This window comes from Bubalus bubalis, chromosome 22 (assembly GCF_019923935.1).
Source record: "Bubalus bubalis isolate 160015118507 breed Murrah chromosome 22, NDDB_SH_1, whole genome shotgun sequence".
NCBI lineage: Eukaryota > Metazoa > Chordata > Mammalia > Artiodactyla > Bovidae > Bubalus > Bubalus bubalis.
In genome coordinates this window covers 3,323,443-3,341,230 of record NC_059178.1, presented here as the reverse complement: position 1 = coordinate 3,341,230, position 17,788 = coordinate 3,323,443, and the positions used below count along the sequence as shown (strand labels likewise).

The 17,788-nt window shown below is 41.5% G+C and overlaps 1 protein-coding gene across 4 annotated transcripts in view; it reads right to left on the bottom strand.

Annotated features, from left to right (window-relative positions):
• Positions 1 to 4,462: 4,462 nt before the first annotated feature.
• LOC112581457 overlaps positions 4,463 to 17,788 on the bottom strand; it is a 134,637-nt gene continuing 121,311 nt past the window's right edge. For 3 of the 4 annotated variants that reach the window (XR_006640496.1, XR_006640497.1, XR_006640483.1), the window contains one exon: positions 4,463 to 6,041. The gene's annotated coding sequence lies outside the window, so the exon portion shown is untranslated. The remainder of the gene's footprint in view (positions 6,042 to 17,788) is intronic. The other variant, XR_006640487.1, reaches the window with a different exon arrangement.

The following is a 17,788-nucleotide window of genomic DNA, read 5'->3' as shown; positions in this document are numbered from 1 at the left end:
TGCTTGGTTTCCTGCTTGTCAGAACCCAGCTCCCTCCCATCCCCTGATGGCTCAGAAGGTAAAAAATCTGCCCACAATCTGGGTGGACCTGAGTTTGATCCCTGGGTCAGGGAAGATCCCCTGGAGAAGGAATGGCTACTCACTCCAGTATTCTTACTTGGAGAATTCCATGGACAGAGGAGCCTGGCTGTAGTCCATGTGGGTCCCAAAGAACTGGACATGACTGAGGGACTAACACACACATGCCCCTTCCATTGTATCAGTATCTTTTCAGCCACTCTCTAATTCATTCTTTTGGACAATGTTTATATGTAGCAATTACTCTTTTTAATGAAAAGATTGAATGTGGGAGGAGAAGGGGACGACAGAGGATGAGATGGCTGGATGGCATCACCAACTCAATGGACATGAGTTTGGGTAAACTCCAGGAGTTGGTGATGGACAGGGAGGCCTGGTGTGCTGCGGTTCATGGGGTCACAAAGAGTCGGACATGACTGAGCAACTGAACTGAACTGAACCCTGGCAGAACTGCACTAACGTACAAGTCTGCCCTCACTGAGGGAACCTGGTGCCCCAGCCTTCCTCCTGTATCACCATGTCCCCTAAACTCTCCACAATGTCTGCTTCCTCACCCTATCGCTCTTCAGCTCGCTGACGTTCGACATCAGCTCCACCTGGGAAACGGAAACTACTCCCACTGGGCCACTTAACGCTGTTGAAGGTTCTTTTCTTTCTTGTCTCCACACCCTTTTCTCCTAGTTCTCCTGACTTGTGAGTTTGTTCCTTGGCTGCCTACTCTCTATTTCTCATGCTCTTAAATAATGGCCCAAAGTATCCCCTAGTTCAACACGTATTTAATAAGCACCTACAGTGTATCATGCATTTTCCTGGATATTGGCAACAAGACCATTGTCCCAATTCTTGTGGAAATGAGACCTTCTAAGACTCTGAACCCTTCCTAAGTGATTTCCCATAGCTTTAGTTATTTTCTATGAGTTAATAATTCCTAGATTAACATATCAAGTCTTGCACAAACCACTATTGAGAGCTAGACCCATACTTTTATGTGCTTGGAAAACCCTCTAATTCAACTGTTTCAAAATTAACATATTTTAAATATCTACTCTAATAGTGCCTATAGTTAATGGCACTATTAACAAAGGAAGAGGTCCCCCACATTCTGTTCTCATACTCATCCCTACAAACTGACATTCATGGCTGTCAATTCTACCTCCAAAATAATACTCAAGCTTGATTCCTCCCATTAAGGGGTTATATTCTATTGCAACTGTTTACTTTTAAGCCTTCATAATCTGCATTTTTTCCAACTGCTTTTAAACTGGTGTCCCATCTCTAGGTCTAGTTTCTCTGGATGGTTCTACATCTAGCATCAGAATAAAGTTGAAATTGTAAAAAGGACCTTAGATTTTAAAACATCACCATGTAGAAGGTGAAACAAGTAAACTACAATGTCAGGAAATGTTTGTGACACATAAAGAACTGCATATCCACAAGAAAAAAGTAACTTCACAGGAAAAAATAAAAAGAATTGGCCAGGAATTTCCGAGAAGACCATCAATGACCAATAATCGTATGAAAGACATTCAATCTCATGGGTAGTTAGGGAGACAAACCACAGAGATTCCATTTCACACTTCCCATATTAGTAAACAATTTAGGTTAATTAGTGCCAAGTACCATTTGCATAAGAAACAACAAAAGTCCTCACTGCTGCTGGTGGGAGTGTAAATGGACTTAAGCACTTAGGAAAAAAAATTTCCTAGCAAAACTGAAGGTGTGTATAACCTCCCTCCTCCAGCCGCTCCACAGATACTCTATACTCTTGCACATACATGAGAAGACCATGCACAGAAGCATTATTCATAAAAGTGGAAATAAGCCAAATGTAATCAACTGTAAAATTAGGAAACTAATAACAGTATATCCCTACAGGAGAATTCTACTCGGAGTATATCCTTACAAGGGAATTTCAAAAACATTATCAATTAAGGTAAGTCACAAAAGACTCCACACAGAATAGTTCCATTTATAGAGCTTCACAAATAGGCAAAAGCAACACAGAATTTAGGGGTACGCACTTGGGAGATGAACACATTATTTAGCATTCTGGTCATCTCTGGGCTAGAGGAAGGGAAAGGCAGTCAGCGGAGCCAGGTAGGGGACTTCAAGGTGTAATGTCCATTCTGATGTAAACTCTGTGCATGTGATTCCATTTAATTTGCTGTATTGCCAATTTTTTACTGGGAAAAAAGTAGATCATCAACTTCCGTTTGCTGTATTTCCTGTCAATTTAACATCATCAGCCCTGAGCTGTATGCCGGTTCCATCACTCACTCACACACACACCCCCCCCCCCCCCCCCACCATAGTTTATTCCCTTTAGGCTACTTTTTCATTATGCAAAAAAATTATTTAATTTCAGTCTGCTCTGATTTTGCAACTGCTTCTCCTGTCTCTTAGAATGTCTCTTTCTCCCCCATTTTCTCACTGTTGGGGAAGTCACTTTAAATGACATCGTCCCTGTGACTCTTCCCGACCCCATGAGGCAGGGTGGCTCCCTCCCTCTTTGACTCCACTGTACTGTTCAGCTTTCTATCACTGCTTCCCCTAAATCATATTAAAGCTATTCGTGTTACTTCATGTCATGAGTACAGAGATACTAACTCTTGTCTATCTCTTTATAAAACTCTCATTTTTACTTTGGCACTTGGTAAGTGTGCCTCAAATTATTTTATTTGAAGAAAAACGAAAATTATTGCAACATTTGAGGCATAATATTATCAAGTTCTTTTTTGTATAGTGATGCAAAATTCACTATTATTTATAGGAGAAAACTTGTGAGATACACAAGTGGTGAATTTAGAATAATAGAAATAAGATTACAAAAAATCAAATAATGTCAGGGACCAGAGTCTTTGGCCAAAAAAAAGTAGATACGTGATCACAATCTTACTCAGAAGACAGAGGGAAAACTTGAAAAGGTCAGAGATTTGGTACTTTCAAATCCATAAAATGATGGCTCAAGACCAACTCTTTAAGATAACAAACTAAAACATTGTTCATAAAGACTGGGACTTGAATTTCTGATTGCTGAAAACTAAAAAAGAAAAGAAAAAATCATAAAAGAGTAAATTCTTGAGGAAGGCAGTGAGTAGTGCTGAGATGGGGATATGAGTCCCCACCATCAGTAGAAATTACAATTTTTCCCAGACCAAAAGAGCAATATTTTTATCACCTGATGCAAAGAGCTGACACATTGGAAAAGACCTTGATGCTGGGAAGATTGAGGGCAGGAGGAGAAGGGGCGACAGAGGATGAGATGGTTAGATGGTGTCACCAACTCAACGGACATGAGTTTGAACAACCCTGGGAGATAGTGAAGGACAAGGAAGCCAGGAAAGTTGCAGTCTATGGGGTCGCAGAGAGTCAGGCATGATGTAGCGACTGAACAAGACAGCAAGTGTTTCCAAGAAAATAAGAGAAGGGATTCTAGAGGGCATTCTGTACACCTGAGGTGAAAGGGTTGATCCTTATCACAAAAAAATCCGTCAATTTCCTCATGTAGAAAATTGAATAACTTTTACATAATGTGATGCACAGGTAGGACACTGGTTGGTTTCCATGATAAGAAAGTATTCCAGCTCCCCTGATAAGAGAGTACTCCAGCTCCTAGATTAATTTGAACTATTTGATTTCCAATTATTGTATCTACTTAATTCAAAAAGACTTTGTTTCAGGTGACCTAGTAACTTACCTTCAAAACCTGAAGATTTGCAACAGATGATGTATATTTCAATGTACATTTATTATAAAAGCTATTAGGAACAAGAAAGTCCCCAAGTATTTCTGTAATGGCAGCATCTTCAAGCATTCTTTTCATAGGGAACAATACCAATTTGATACATTTGTTTTGAAGCAGAGTTATGCCTAAAGGAGTACATCTTAACAGATCTTATCCCAAGAAAAAACAATTTGTCACTTACTGTGTGGTGGCAGGCTACATACGGTCCATGGGGTTGCAAAGGGTTGGGCATGACTGAGCGACTTAGCATGCATCAGTTCAGTTCAGCTGCTCAGTCGTGTCCGACTCTTTTCGACCCATGAATCGCAGCACACCAGGCCTCCCTGTCCATCACCAACTCCCGGAGTTCACCCAAACCCACGTCCATCGAGTCGGTGATGCCATCCAGCATCTCATCCTCCGTCGTCCCCTTTTCTTCCTGCCCCCAATCCCTTCCAGCATCAGGGTCTTTTCCAATGAGTCAACTCTTCGCATGAGGTGGCCAAAGTACTGGAGTTTCAGCTTTAGCATCAATCCTTCCAAAGAACACCCAGGACTGATCTTCAGAATGGACTGGTTGGGTCTCCTTGCAGTCCAAGGGACTCTCAAGAGCCTTCTCCAACACCACAGTTCAAAAGCATCAATTCTTCGGTGCTCAGCTTTCTTCACAGTCCAACTCTCACATCCATACATGACCACAGGAAAAACAATAGCCTTGACTAGACAGACCGTGTTGGCAAAGTAATGTCTCTGTTTTTTAATATGCATGCACAGACACAAATGAAACTTATTTTGCAATGATAATCATTTTGCAACATGTATTTACATCAAATCATTAAGTTGTACACCTAAAATGAATACAATGTTATATGTCAATTGTATCTCAAAAATAACAAAAAAGGAGCCTAAAAAACGCAATCTGTGTCTTGAAATCATATGACTTTAAAAAGATAATCTACCAATGATAAAATAGGAGACCTATATAAATGTCTTTTAATTCGTTCCCCTTACCAACCTACTCTTCTACGACATGAACAATATGCGTCAGTATGCTGAATAGTACTGAAAAGAGAAATGATAAATATGATTATATTATTCTCAGCTGACTTCCTCAATGCATTTTCGAATGGTATCTTTTTATTCCCCCCAGTACAGACTTGAAATGAATCTACACCAAGCAAAGGCTCCTGTTCATTTGCAGGGGACACGCAGCATCAGGGAGAGCCTCATAAAGTAAGTGCTTGCTGTTCCTGGGGGTTTTAGTCGGTGCACATTAAGAAAGCATCGGTAGTTGCTTGTGCTTTTATAGCCTCTCAGTGGAAGTTAACAGTGGCCAAAGGCACTAACTTTATTTTGCTTTTAAAAGAAGACATGAAAACATCTCTTCTGAAACTCATGGACCACATCTATAGAGCTGATGAGGGACTAATTTAAAAAAAAAATTCAACACCTTGTTGACAAGGATCTGAGGGAATTTACCCAGGAAGGTATTCTCTTTTATTTCTTAGTTCTTTTTCTTTCACATTCTGAGACTCATAAACAGCAATTCAGTTTGACCCACTGAATTAATTTCTAACATTCTCACTGGAGTACCCAAGAGAGCTGTGGCCTTGAGCAATTTGGTGTAACTACTCATATCATCAAAACCTCCCAGAGGCATGCTTGTGTGAGTCCTCAAGACCTGCTCCAGAAAACAATCTGCTTTAGTTTTAGACAATGATGTTTTGACACTTCACCCAAATGGGAGATTGGGTCATTTAGCACTCTAAGAATTATTCCACAGCTACAGACAGTGTCCCAAACCCTGACATGCCACAGACCCAATAAAAGGATGACACAAAGGCTGGATAGAATAGATATGACACATGCTTACCTGATATCGGACAAGTTCCAATAGAGTCGTAGGCAATTTGTGATTGCTTGGTAAATATTTAGTAGCTAGCTTGTGGTGCCTATATCTGAATTTAAGATAAAAAAATACTATGATGTGAAATATGCAGAAAACCTGTCACGCCCAGTCTTCACTCTAGTTTATATGTTGTGTTTTGCTCATTCATTTGTATGGAAGTTCTGTCTGGGTTTATTCTTGAGCTATGGTGGAAAGACAAAAGAGCCTACCTGGTTATTTTCTCCTTTGGTATTACAAAAATGTAGGCATCGAAATTCAAATTCACTTTTAGCATAGCTGAGTCAGCCCCACTGATATATAGACTGTCTCCAAGGTATACTTTATATCCAGCTGGGAAATAAAACATGGAAAGTGTTTTATAAGATGTGATGATAGAATAATAAAGATTATTCTTAAGATAGTGTCAATTCTTTAGATGAGAAATTTGGGAGATATTTTCTTACCTCTGTCATATAATGCATATTTATCACAGGCTAGAAGAACAAGAGTTCTACTAAATTTATTTGAGTGATTTGGTCTGTCTTTCTGGAAACGTGCGCAGCCTCAAAGGTTAAGAAGTGTTTCACTTTAGTTAGAAATCTGAGATGCCAGACTTCTAACAGAAGTGCCATCTCCCATTGTTCCGCCTAAGGACAACTAGAAACTCTAGACGTTTTGTTTCACAAGCACAAGAAGACTTTGAGAGGTGGAGGGAAATCAGATCACCTAGGAGTCTTGGGTCCCAAGAAATGACACAATGGTGAGCTTCTTGGGGTTTTGGTCTTGTGTAAGCTAGATCAACATGAACTGCAAACTTCCATATGTTCAAGCTGGTTTTAGAAAAGGCAGAGGAACCAGAGATCAAATTGTCAACATTCGCTGGATCATCAAAAAAGCAAGAGAATTCCAGAAAAACATCTATTTCTGCTTTATTGACTATGCCAAAGCCTTTGACTGTGTGGATCACAATAAACTGTGGAAAATTCTTCAAGAGATGGGAATCCCAGACCACCTGACCTGCCTCTTGAGAAATCTGTATGCAGGTCAGGAAGCAACAGTTAGAACTGGACATGGAACAACAGACTGGTTCCAAATAGGAAAAGGAGTACGTCAAGGCTGTATATTGTCATCCTGCTTATTTAACTTATATGCAGAGTACATCATGAGAAACGCTGGGCTGGAAGAAGCACAAGCTGGAATCAAGATTGCCAGGAGAAATATCAATAACCTCAGATATGCAGATGACACCACCCTTATGGCAGAAAGTGAAGAGGAACTCAAAAGCCTCTTGATGAAAGTGAAAGAGGAGAGTCAAAAAGTTGGCTTAAAGCTCAACATTCAGAAAACCAAGATCATGGCATCTGGTCCCATCACTTCAAGGGAAATAGATGGGGAAACAGTGGAAACAGTGTCAGACTTTATTTTTGGGGGCTCCAAAATCACTGCAGATGGTGATTGCAGCCATGAAATTAAAAGACGCTTACTCCTTGGAAGGAAAGTTATGACCAACCTAGAGAGCATATTCAAAAGCAGAGACATTACTTTGCCAACACGGTCTGTCTAGTCAAGGCTATGGTTCTTCCAGTGTTCATGTATGGATGTGAGAGTTGGACTGTGAAGAAAGCTGAGTGCTGAAGAATTGATGCTTTTGAACTGTGGTGTTGGAGAAGACTCTTGAGAGTCCCTTGGACTGCAAGAGGATCCAGCCAGTCCATTCTAAAGGAAATCAGTCCTGGGTGTTCATTGGAAGGACTGATGCTGAGGCTTAAACTCCAATACTTTGGCCACGTCATGTGAAGAGTTGACTCATTGGAAAAGACTCTGATGCTGGGAGGGATTGGGGGCAGGAGGAGAAGGGGACGACAGAGGATGAGATGGCTGGATGGCATCACTGACTCGATGGACATGAGTCTGAGTGAACTCCGGGAGTTGGTGATGGACAGGGAGGCCTGGTGTGCATGGGTTCGCAAAGAGTTGGACACGACTGAGCGACTGAACTGAACTAAATGTAGATCTGGAGCTGGAGAAGCAACTCAGAAACATGGATGAGATGAGATATTTGAAAAGCTCCAAGAAAAGCCTGCTCTCTCAAGCCAACACACCACAGAAGGGACAGCCTAGAGAGAGAGAGAACTTGTAAGCAATCACCCTTCCTACCTCCACAGCACCCAGTGGTGATGAGCAACAGAGAGCCTACCTCCTCCCCACTGTTGGGTGTGGTCAACAAAGCCTCATGGAGAAGCAGGAATTTCACCACTGTCCAACACTAACAAAACCAGTCCCTCTCCAATATCCCTCCCTTTTTTTTTTTTTTTTTCCCAAGCCTCAACCCTAGGTTAAAAAAAGAAAGAAAGAAAGAAAGAAGTACCACCCCTTGCCAGTCATCGGCTGAGGTCTAGTGAGGAGCCAGAACCATCAGCCCTCTTCCCACCCCACTCCAAACCCCCTGGGCCATGGAGGCCAAGGCGGGGGATCTGGACCTCCACCCTCACTGGCAGTAAGCCCTCCCCTTCCTCCCCCAGTCCCCTGATGGAGGGGTGTCATAGGAGGCCAGACCAAAGAGAAGATGAAATAAGATCTGGAGTTCCATACATAACACCCTTACAGAGAATCAGGAAAGTCACAACTTAGATGAGCATGAGAGCGTCAACAAGCAACAATGCCAAGATGAAGGAGAGCTGAGTTCTTTGATAAAAACTGCAGAGCAAGTGTTATGGAAGTGCTTCAAAAAGCAATTACAAACACACTGGAAACATGTGAAAAACAGTAGAGAATTTGGAAATATAAAGAAGAACCCCATGGGATATTTGAGAAGTGAAAAATAAAACTGAAAATTTACAAACACATTGGATGGGCTCAAGAGTAGACTAAGACAAAAGAAAGAATTAATGATCATGAAGGGCAGAAGGATATAGCCCATCTGAAAAACAGAGAAAAAACACACGAAAAAGTGAATGAACAGAACTCTGGGGACTTGATGGACTCTAAGAAACATCTAATATTCACGTCACTAGAAATGCAGAAAGTGGGGAGAAAGATTGGGCTGAAAAATATTCAAAGAAATGACATCTAAAAACTTCCACAGTTTGGTTCCACAGTGACCTTAAATTTAGGTGCCTACACTTTTTATACCAAAGGAGAAAATAACCAGATGAAAAGAACGCTTCTCTTTTCCCTTACATGACAAATAGCTGATTTAAACAGATTATTCCAACTGCATTTGTTTCTTTTGAAGTTAGCCTCAGCCTGTTTCAGTCATAACATTTTCATGGTGTTCTTTCTGCTGCCTAAGCCCCATTAATTTAAGATGAGCTATGCTTATGGAATACATGCAAATAAAGTATAAGTCTGTTGATAGGCAATAATATAGAAATTTAAATGGATTTGGAAATATAAGAAGAAAAAAATTTAAACAGAAAACCCAAGGCAGAAGTCATGATCTAGAAATAAATATAACCTATGGCTCAGAAAAACAAGTTGAAAATTTAGAACAGCAATAAAACAAATATGAGATTTTTATTTCTACAATATCAAATAAATGTCTTTACATACTTTTTACACTTTTGACCAGTTGGTTGGATGTTATGTATAGTAACTTACTGAAAAAGCTTGCTAAGGAGAAGATAATAAGCACAAATAAATAATCATCATTTGAGTTTTTCCTATTATCAGGTACTGTTTTAAGTACTTTTATCTACTTAGTCCTTGAAATAACCCTCTGACATACTATTATTATCCTATTTTATGGATGAATAAAATGAGGCAGAAAAAGGTTAGGAAGCTCAGCCATGACCATAAAGCTGGTAAGTGCAGAGCTAGTAACACGGGCAGTCTGACTCCAGCGACTGCAAATATAACCAGTAAGATATATAGTATCTTGAAAGAATCAAGGAATATGGATGTACGAAAATGCACCAAAGAGCATTTTTAGGAACTCCTGAGTTCCCTGAGTCATACAGCAAATTCCCATTGGCCATATAGGAATACATATCCATTTGCTTAACAGAGACTTAATGGACACTTTCCTAAGAAGTTCATGACCTAATATATGTCTGTGTGTGTGTGTGTGTGTGTACACATATATATACACACACATAACTGAATCACTTGGCTGTATACTTAAAACTAAACATTGTAAACCAACTATACTCCAATAAAATAAAAAATATCAAATCACCCTTAAAAAAATAAAACGGAAATTTAAGATGAAAAAAACTTAAAAAAATGACTCTAATGACCATGATGAATAAAGCTAAGCAATTTTTTTAAAAGAAACTTTAACCATATGATAATCTCTATGGAAAAAAATATATGTATGAAGTACAATGGGAATACAAATAAAAGAGAAATGAATTCTGATGAATTGCAGATTCTGAGAAAATGATAATAAAGATATGACATCTGATGTGTGTCCTGTGATATCTGCTGATTAGATGAATAAAAAGAGTTTTTCTAACAGAATAACATGTCAAAGGGCACAAAGGCATTAAAATCCTTGATGTATTTTTACGTCAAGGATTTAGAATCATAAATGACGGTGTCATAATAGTATGACAGAAACACAGGGAGCATCTGAGTCAGGGAAAAAGGTTGGCGATGAGAGTGGAAATACAGGTTGCAGGCACTTATTCAGTGAAGGGGCCAGTGTCTCTGATGAGCAACTCGATGTTGATTCTTTCTGCAGTGGTTGGAAAGGTCATTCGTGACACTACAAAATAGAATACCGCAGTCTGCAGGTCAAATCTGGCCCACCACCTGTTTCTCTGCAATCTGTGAGCTAAGAACAGCTTATATGCCTTTAAAGGGGTTTTAAAATGGGAAGAAGAGTAATATTTTATGTCATGTGAGATTTAATTCCAGTGCCTGTAATGAACAGGTTACTGGAAAACAGCCATGCCCGTGTGTTCACACACTGTCTATATCTGCTCTCATGTTACACTGCAGGGTTGAGTAGTTATGACAGAGACTGTATAGCCACAAAGCCTAAGAGATTTATCATTTGGCCTTGTATAAAAGGATACAGGCTGACACAAGGCAGAGAAGAAACCGAACTCAGGAAGAGTGTTGTAAGAAAGCCTTACTGAGATGCTTATGGTAACTGGAGCCTGTAACAGGGCAAGTGTCAAGGTGAGCGGGAGGAAGGGTCAAGGTGAGCGGGAGGAAGGGTCAAGGTGAGCGGGAGGAAACATGTACTTGAGAAGCTTCCAAGGAGCACAGTCATCAGGCTCTCAATGGACTGATCAAAAAGATGAGGGAACGAGCTGACTCTATGGTGACAGAGGATGCATAGATAGATATTACATGGATCACAAATGCATATTTCCCTTGTGGCCCAGCTGGTAAAGAATCTGCCTGCAGTGCGGGAGACCTGGGTTTGATTGCTGGGTTGGGAAGATCCCCTGGAGGAGGGAAAGGCTACCCACTCCAGTATTCTGGCCTGGAGAATTCCATGGACTGTATAGTCCACGAGGTCGCAAAGAGTCAGACATGACTGAGCAACTTTCACATCACGAATGTGTAGACAGACAAAGCCAAATTAAAGATGGCAGGAAGAAGGGCAGATTAAGGAAAAGGAAGAAGATGAATTTAATTCTGTACATGGTAAATGCAGAGTCTTTGTGGAGGCATCTTTTTTACCTTTTATTCTTTGCATACCAGCTGAATCAGGAATTACTGACCACAGGTGCCTATCTTTGTTGTCCCTCTCTCAGTTATAAAATCTTGTCACCTGCAGGCTGGGGTCTGCCAGGGCTTGTCCATTTACAGCTTTTCTTTGTACCAGGAGTCTGTGCATCCCCTGAACTGATGTGACCAGGTGCACAGAAAGCCCAGGTCTCCACACTGAGCCCTCTCCACTGCGGGCTGGCGTCAAGCAGCTGGTTTTCAGTCCCCTCTCCATGGAGCTGGGGCGGGTCCAGCCACGAACGAACATGCTGAGTACGGATTCTGACCAAACCTGCCTGAGTACCTCACTCACCTCAGGTGCCTCCTCTGGGCTGTGCCATGCCTGGGGTTCTGCATTTCCCTGGAACCCCAAGTTTTAGGGCGAATTATACAAAACACCAAGAATGCTCTGTATAATTATTACCTCCTCAATTGCCAACTTTAAATCTGCCTTGAAAGATGATTGTTGATTCAGTTTCAGCATTTTTTCCCCCTGTTTTGCTCAGTTATTCATACCAAATAAGTACTTTTCCAGTGATTACTATAGGTAACTACACTTTAGCTTAGACGTGACTGTGCAACTCAGGAATCAGAGGAGCCTTTCTGGCCCAGCCTGTCTCCCCAGGCTGGGTGGAAAGCCTGCCCGCCTCTGTGCTCTTCACTCTCAGTGTCTTTATTCGGCCGCGCTTGTCTGTCTCTCCCATCAGACGGTGCACCCCTTTAGGCCAAAGATGAACCCTTTCCTGTCCTCAACACCCAACAGGTCCTGACAAGTAGACACTTTCCTTTTCCCCCCTTGAATTAGTAACAACAACAAATCATATCTGAAGTTCTTTTTGGGTTGACTACAGATCCATCTCTGAGCTAAGCATGTTGCATGCATCTACTCATTCAGCTCTGAACAAGAACCTTATGATACAGGTATATTTATTATTTTCAGTTCATCTATGGGGGAAGCGATGTTCCAATGCTGGCATCCTTAAGCAACATTCCAGAATGTCTCACTTGTTATGCTCCTCTAAGAAATGGATGGATGCAAAGGAGGATGGACAAACAGGTCTCCCTGGGAACATAATCGCTGAAACATATAGGATATGTACAAACGTATAAAATAGGATGAAATATACGATAATGAAAATATATGCTTCATCTTTGTAATGCACTTAGAGTAGGGAACATGAAATGGACACACAGAATCATAACGGAAGTTAGAAAGTGATAAAATAAATTAGAAAGGTATATGTAAAATGCTAACAGTCAGATTGAAGCTACTTCCAACAAGGACAATTAGGAAAGGCTTGATGCCACTTACTGCTGCTTCACTCAATTATTCATCAACAAACATGAATCCACTGCACAGTATCAACTGGTATATGCTGGAGATAAAATGTAGCAAATTTCTGAACCCTTGATGGTTAAAGACAAGACAAAATTACTATTTCTAAGTGGCTAGAAAGCAATTAATTTCTTGTGACTTCTAAGGCTGGAAAAGTCAATTTCAAAATAAAGCTGAATAACAGGAAGAAAAAAGAAAAGCCAATTTCCTCTCTGCTCTCAGGAACCACTTTAGTGAGTGCTTGCAGTGTTGCAGCTATGAGTCCTCTCTGCAGTTTTAAGGCAGCCCTGCTGCTGCTGCGTCGCTTCAGTTGTGTCCAACTCTGTGCGACCCCATAGACGGCAGCCCACCAGGCTCCCCCGTCCCTGGGATTCTCCAGGCAAGAACATTGGAGTGGGTTGCCATTTCCTTCTCCAATGCATGAAAGTGAAAAGTGAAAGTGAAGGCGCTCAGTCGTGTCCGACTCCTAGCGACCCCATGGACTGCAGCCCACCAGGCTCCTCCGTCCATGGGATTTTCCAGGCAGCCCTAAACACTGGTAAAATAAACCAAAGCTTCTGATGTACAGGCTAACCATATTCTGTAAAGGTTCTCTTCCTGGTGTCAGTCAGTGGGGGTAGAGATGGCAGATTTCTGACAGATTATGTCAACTGATTTTTTTTTTTTTTTCCTGTTGGTTTATTTATCAGTGTGCTCGAAAAAGGACAAAGGGGGAATAACAGACTTGTGCTTTGAGAACCGAGGGCAGGATTGATGGGGATTCCTGATGGGAAAATAAAAGTGGTCATAGAGAGGAGAAGGTGATACAGACCGACATGCAAAGCCTGGGCCGAGCACCTCCCCACAGGCGCCTCTAGGAACTCGCTCTCAGACCCCGACTCCAGCATTCCTCTCCTGCACTGTTAGGAGTGCTCAGTCGAGTCTGGCTCTTTGCGACACTTTGTACTGTAGCCCGCCAGGCTCCTCTGTCCATGGGATTCTCCAGGCAAGAAGAACACTGGACTGGGTTGCTGTTTCCTCCTCCAGGGGATCTTCCCGACCCAGGGATCCAACCTGCATCTCTTCTGTCTCCTGCATTGGCCAGCGGGTTCTTTACCACGAGTGTGATGCAGCGTTAGAGTCTCTAACACTTGCTCAGTCTCTGCAGCCTCTTGTTGGGTAACTGGAAGCATTGGGCCAGTGTTGAGGGGAAACTTGCACAGTGATCTGGAGTGGCAGACCAGAGAAGGACAAGCGGCAACCTGGACCAGGGGTGCTTCCCTGGGATGCTCTGAGTGACAGAGCATCCCTGATCTCGTGGTCTTGCGAGAGGCGACGGGGGAGTCTTGCTATTATATTTGCACATTAAAGGAAAGGATGGGCCAACGACCTGGAAAACCAGGAACACTTCAGTTCCCATAAACGAATATGATATATTCTCTGCTCTCAAAGAACTCAGAGTTCTGGGTTTTGATGAATGAGTAGAATTCAAGCTCGTTCAGGCAGGTAGGAAAGAACAAAGGCAAGAAGGTGGAAAATCCCCAAGCATGAAATGTTTCTTCTTTTTTAATTGGAAACAGAAAAGGTTTTTCTCTGTTCCAAAAAACTTACTTAAAATGTACGTTTGGAACCTAATCCATTTATAAACTGGGGACTTCCTGAATAGATTAGAACAAATTACACTAAGGCTTCACAGATGCACGGCAAGAGAGATTTCTGCTTGAGAATGAAAACAGGAACAGTTATTTTCAGTTCCCAATTAGCAATCAGAAATGAGCTAGCACATTTTAATCCCATAAAAATTTATCATTAGTAAGCATCATTTATAGACTGTTTGGGGCTTCCTTGATGTCTCAGGAGTAAAGAATCCGCCTGCAATGCAGGAGATGCAGGTTTGATTCCTGTACTGGGAAGATCCTCTAGAGGCTGAAGTGGCAACCACTCCAGTATTCTTGCCCAAAGAATCCCACGGACGGAGGAGGCTGGTGGGCTACAGTCCAAAGGGTGACAAAGAGTCAGAGATGACTGAGCATGTACCCAAAGACTGTTTAACTACAAATATCTTGTTTAATTGACTCACAATCACAGCAGATATTGACTTTTTATTAATCTACAAAATTTTAAATGCCCTTCTAATGTTAAAAGTAACAAAAACATAAATAGAATAAGAAATGTCTTCAGTTCAGTTCAGTCACTCAGTCGTGTCTGAATCTTTGCAATCCCACGGACCGCAGCACTCCAGGCCTCCCTGTCCATCACCAACTCCCGGAGCTTGCTCAAACTCATGTCCATTGAGTCAGTGATGCCATCCAACCATCTCATCCTCTGTTGTCCCCTTCTTCTCCTGCTTCAATCTTTCCAGCATAAGGGTCTTTTCCAGTGAGCCAGCTCTTAGCATCAGGTGGCCAAAATATTGGAGTTTCAGCTTTAGCATCAGTCCTTCCAATGAACACTCAGGACTGATCTCCTTTAGGATGGACTGGTTGGATTTCCTTGCAGTCCAAGGGACTCTCAAGAGTCTTCTCCAACACCACAGTTCAAAAGCATCAACTCTTCGGCGCTCAGCTTTCTTTATAGTCCAACTCTCCCATCCATACATGACCACTGGAAAAACCATAGCCTTGACTAGATGGACCTTTGTTGGCAAAGTAATGTTTCTGCTTTTTAATATGCTGTCTAGGTTGGCCTTACAAATGTTAAGAAATGTCTTACATTTACAAAATATCACCTTTAACAATTTTTAAAGTATTTGCATAGATACAGTTTTTATGCTGCTTGAAGGCTGACTCATTGGAAAAGACCCTGCTGCTGGGAAAGACTGATGGCAGGAGGAGAAGGGGATTACAGAGAGTGAGATCCCTTGGATGGCATCACCAGCTCCATGGACATGGGCTTGAGCAAGCTCCAGGAGATGGTGAAGGACAGGAAAGCCTGGTGTGCTGCAGTCCACGGGATTGCAAAGAGTTGGACACAACTTAGTGACTGAACAACAACAACTCATTACATTATCTCAAGCTCCTTGCAAGATACGTTTGTTGCGCAAGTGACAGCTCCATTTTTCAAGAGAGGAAACAAAGTTATAGCGATTAAAAGGCTGGCTGGAGACTACAAACCACGGACTGAGTTTATCTCCCAATTCCTTCTAATCCAGACCTCTTGCTAGTATCTCAAAATGCCTCTCTTGTGTCTATAATAATCCCCAGGTTTATAGAGTCCCCTGCATAAAAGATCATGCCTAATACTTAATCTGATCACTCAGAAATTGGAATTAATTATACTAGAAGCTGAAGTTGAATGGTTCTATGAAGACCTACAAGACCTTTTAGAACTAACACTCAAAAAAGATGTCCTTTTCATTATAGGGGACTGGAATGCAAAAGTAGGAAGTCAAGAAACACCTGGAGTAACAGGCAAATTTGGCCTTGGAATACGGAATGAAGCAGGGCAAAGACTAAGAGAGTTTTGCCAAGAGAATGCACTGGTCATAACAAACACCCTCTTCCAACAACACAAGAGAAGACTCTACACATGGACATCACCAGATGGTCAACACCGAAATCAGATTGATTATATTCTTTGCAGCCAAAGATGGAGAAGCTCTATAGAGTCAGCAAAAACAAGACCGGGAGCTGACTGTGGCTCAGATCATAAACTCCTTATTGCCAAATTCAGACTTAAATTGAAGAAAGTAGGGAAAACCACTAGACCATTCAGCTATGACCTAAATCAAATCCCTTATGATTACACAGTGGAAGTGAGAAATAGAGTTAAGGGCCTAGATCTGATAGACAGAGTGCCTGATGAACTATTGAATGAGGTTCGTGACATTGTACAGGACACAGGGATCAAGACCATCCCCATGGAAAAGAAATGCAAAAAAGCAAAATGGCTGTCTAGGGAGGCCTTACAAATACCTGTGAAAAGAAGAGAAGCGAAAAGCAAAGGAGAAAAGGAAAGATATAAACATCTGAATGCAGAATTCCAAAGAATAGCAAGAAGAGATAAGAAAGCCTTCTTCAGTGATCAGTGCAAAGAAATAGAGGAAAACAACAGAATGGGAAAGACTAGGGATCTCTTAAAGAAAATCAGAGTTACCAAAGGAACATTTCATGCAAAGATGAGCTCAATAAAGGACAGAAATGGTATGGACCTAACAGAAGCAGAAGACATTAAGAAGAGGTGGCAAGAATACACAGAAGAACTGTACAAAAAAGATCTTCACGACCCAGATAATCACGATGGTGTGATCACTGACCTAGAGCCAGACATCCTGGAATGTGAAGTCAAGTGGGCCTTAGAAAGCATCACTATGAACAAAGCTAGTGGAGGTGATGGAATTCCAGTTGAGCTATTCCAAATCCTGAAAGATGATGCTGTGAAAGTGCTGTACTCAATGTGCCAGCAAATTTCAAAAACTCAGCAGTGGCCACAGGACTGGGAAAGGTTAGTTTTCATTCCAATCCCAAAGAAAGGCAATGCCAACGAATGCTCAAACTACCGCACAATTGCACTCATCTCACACGCTAGTAAAGTAATGCTCAAAATTCTCCAAGCTAGGCTTCAGCAATATGTGAACCGTGAACTTCCTGATGTTCAAGCTGGTTTTAGAAAAGGCAGAGGAACCAGAGATCAAATTGCCAACATCTGTTGGATCATGGAAAAAGCAAGAGAGTTCCAGAAAAACATCTATTTCTGCTTTACTATGTCAAAGCCTTTGACTGTGTGGATCACAATAAACTGTGGAAAATTCTGAAAGAGATGGGAATACCAGACCACCTGACCTGCCTCTTGAGAAACCTATATGCAGGTCAGGAAGCAACAGTTAGAACTGGACATGGAACAACAGACTGGTTCCAAATAGGAAAAGGAGTACGTCAAGGCTGTATATTGTCACCCTGTTTATTTAACTTATATGCAGAGTACATCATGAGAAATGCTGGACTGGAAGTAACACAAGCTGGAATCAAGATTGCTGGGAGAAATATCAATCACCTCAGATATGCAGATGACACCAGCCTTATGGCAGAAAGTGAAGAGGAACTCAAAAGCCTCTTGATGAAAGTGAAAGTGGAGAGTGAAAAAGTTGGCTTAAAGCTCAACATTCAGAAAACCAAGATCA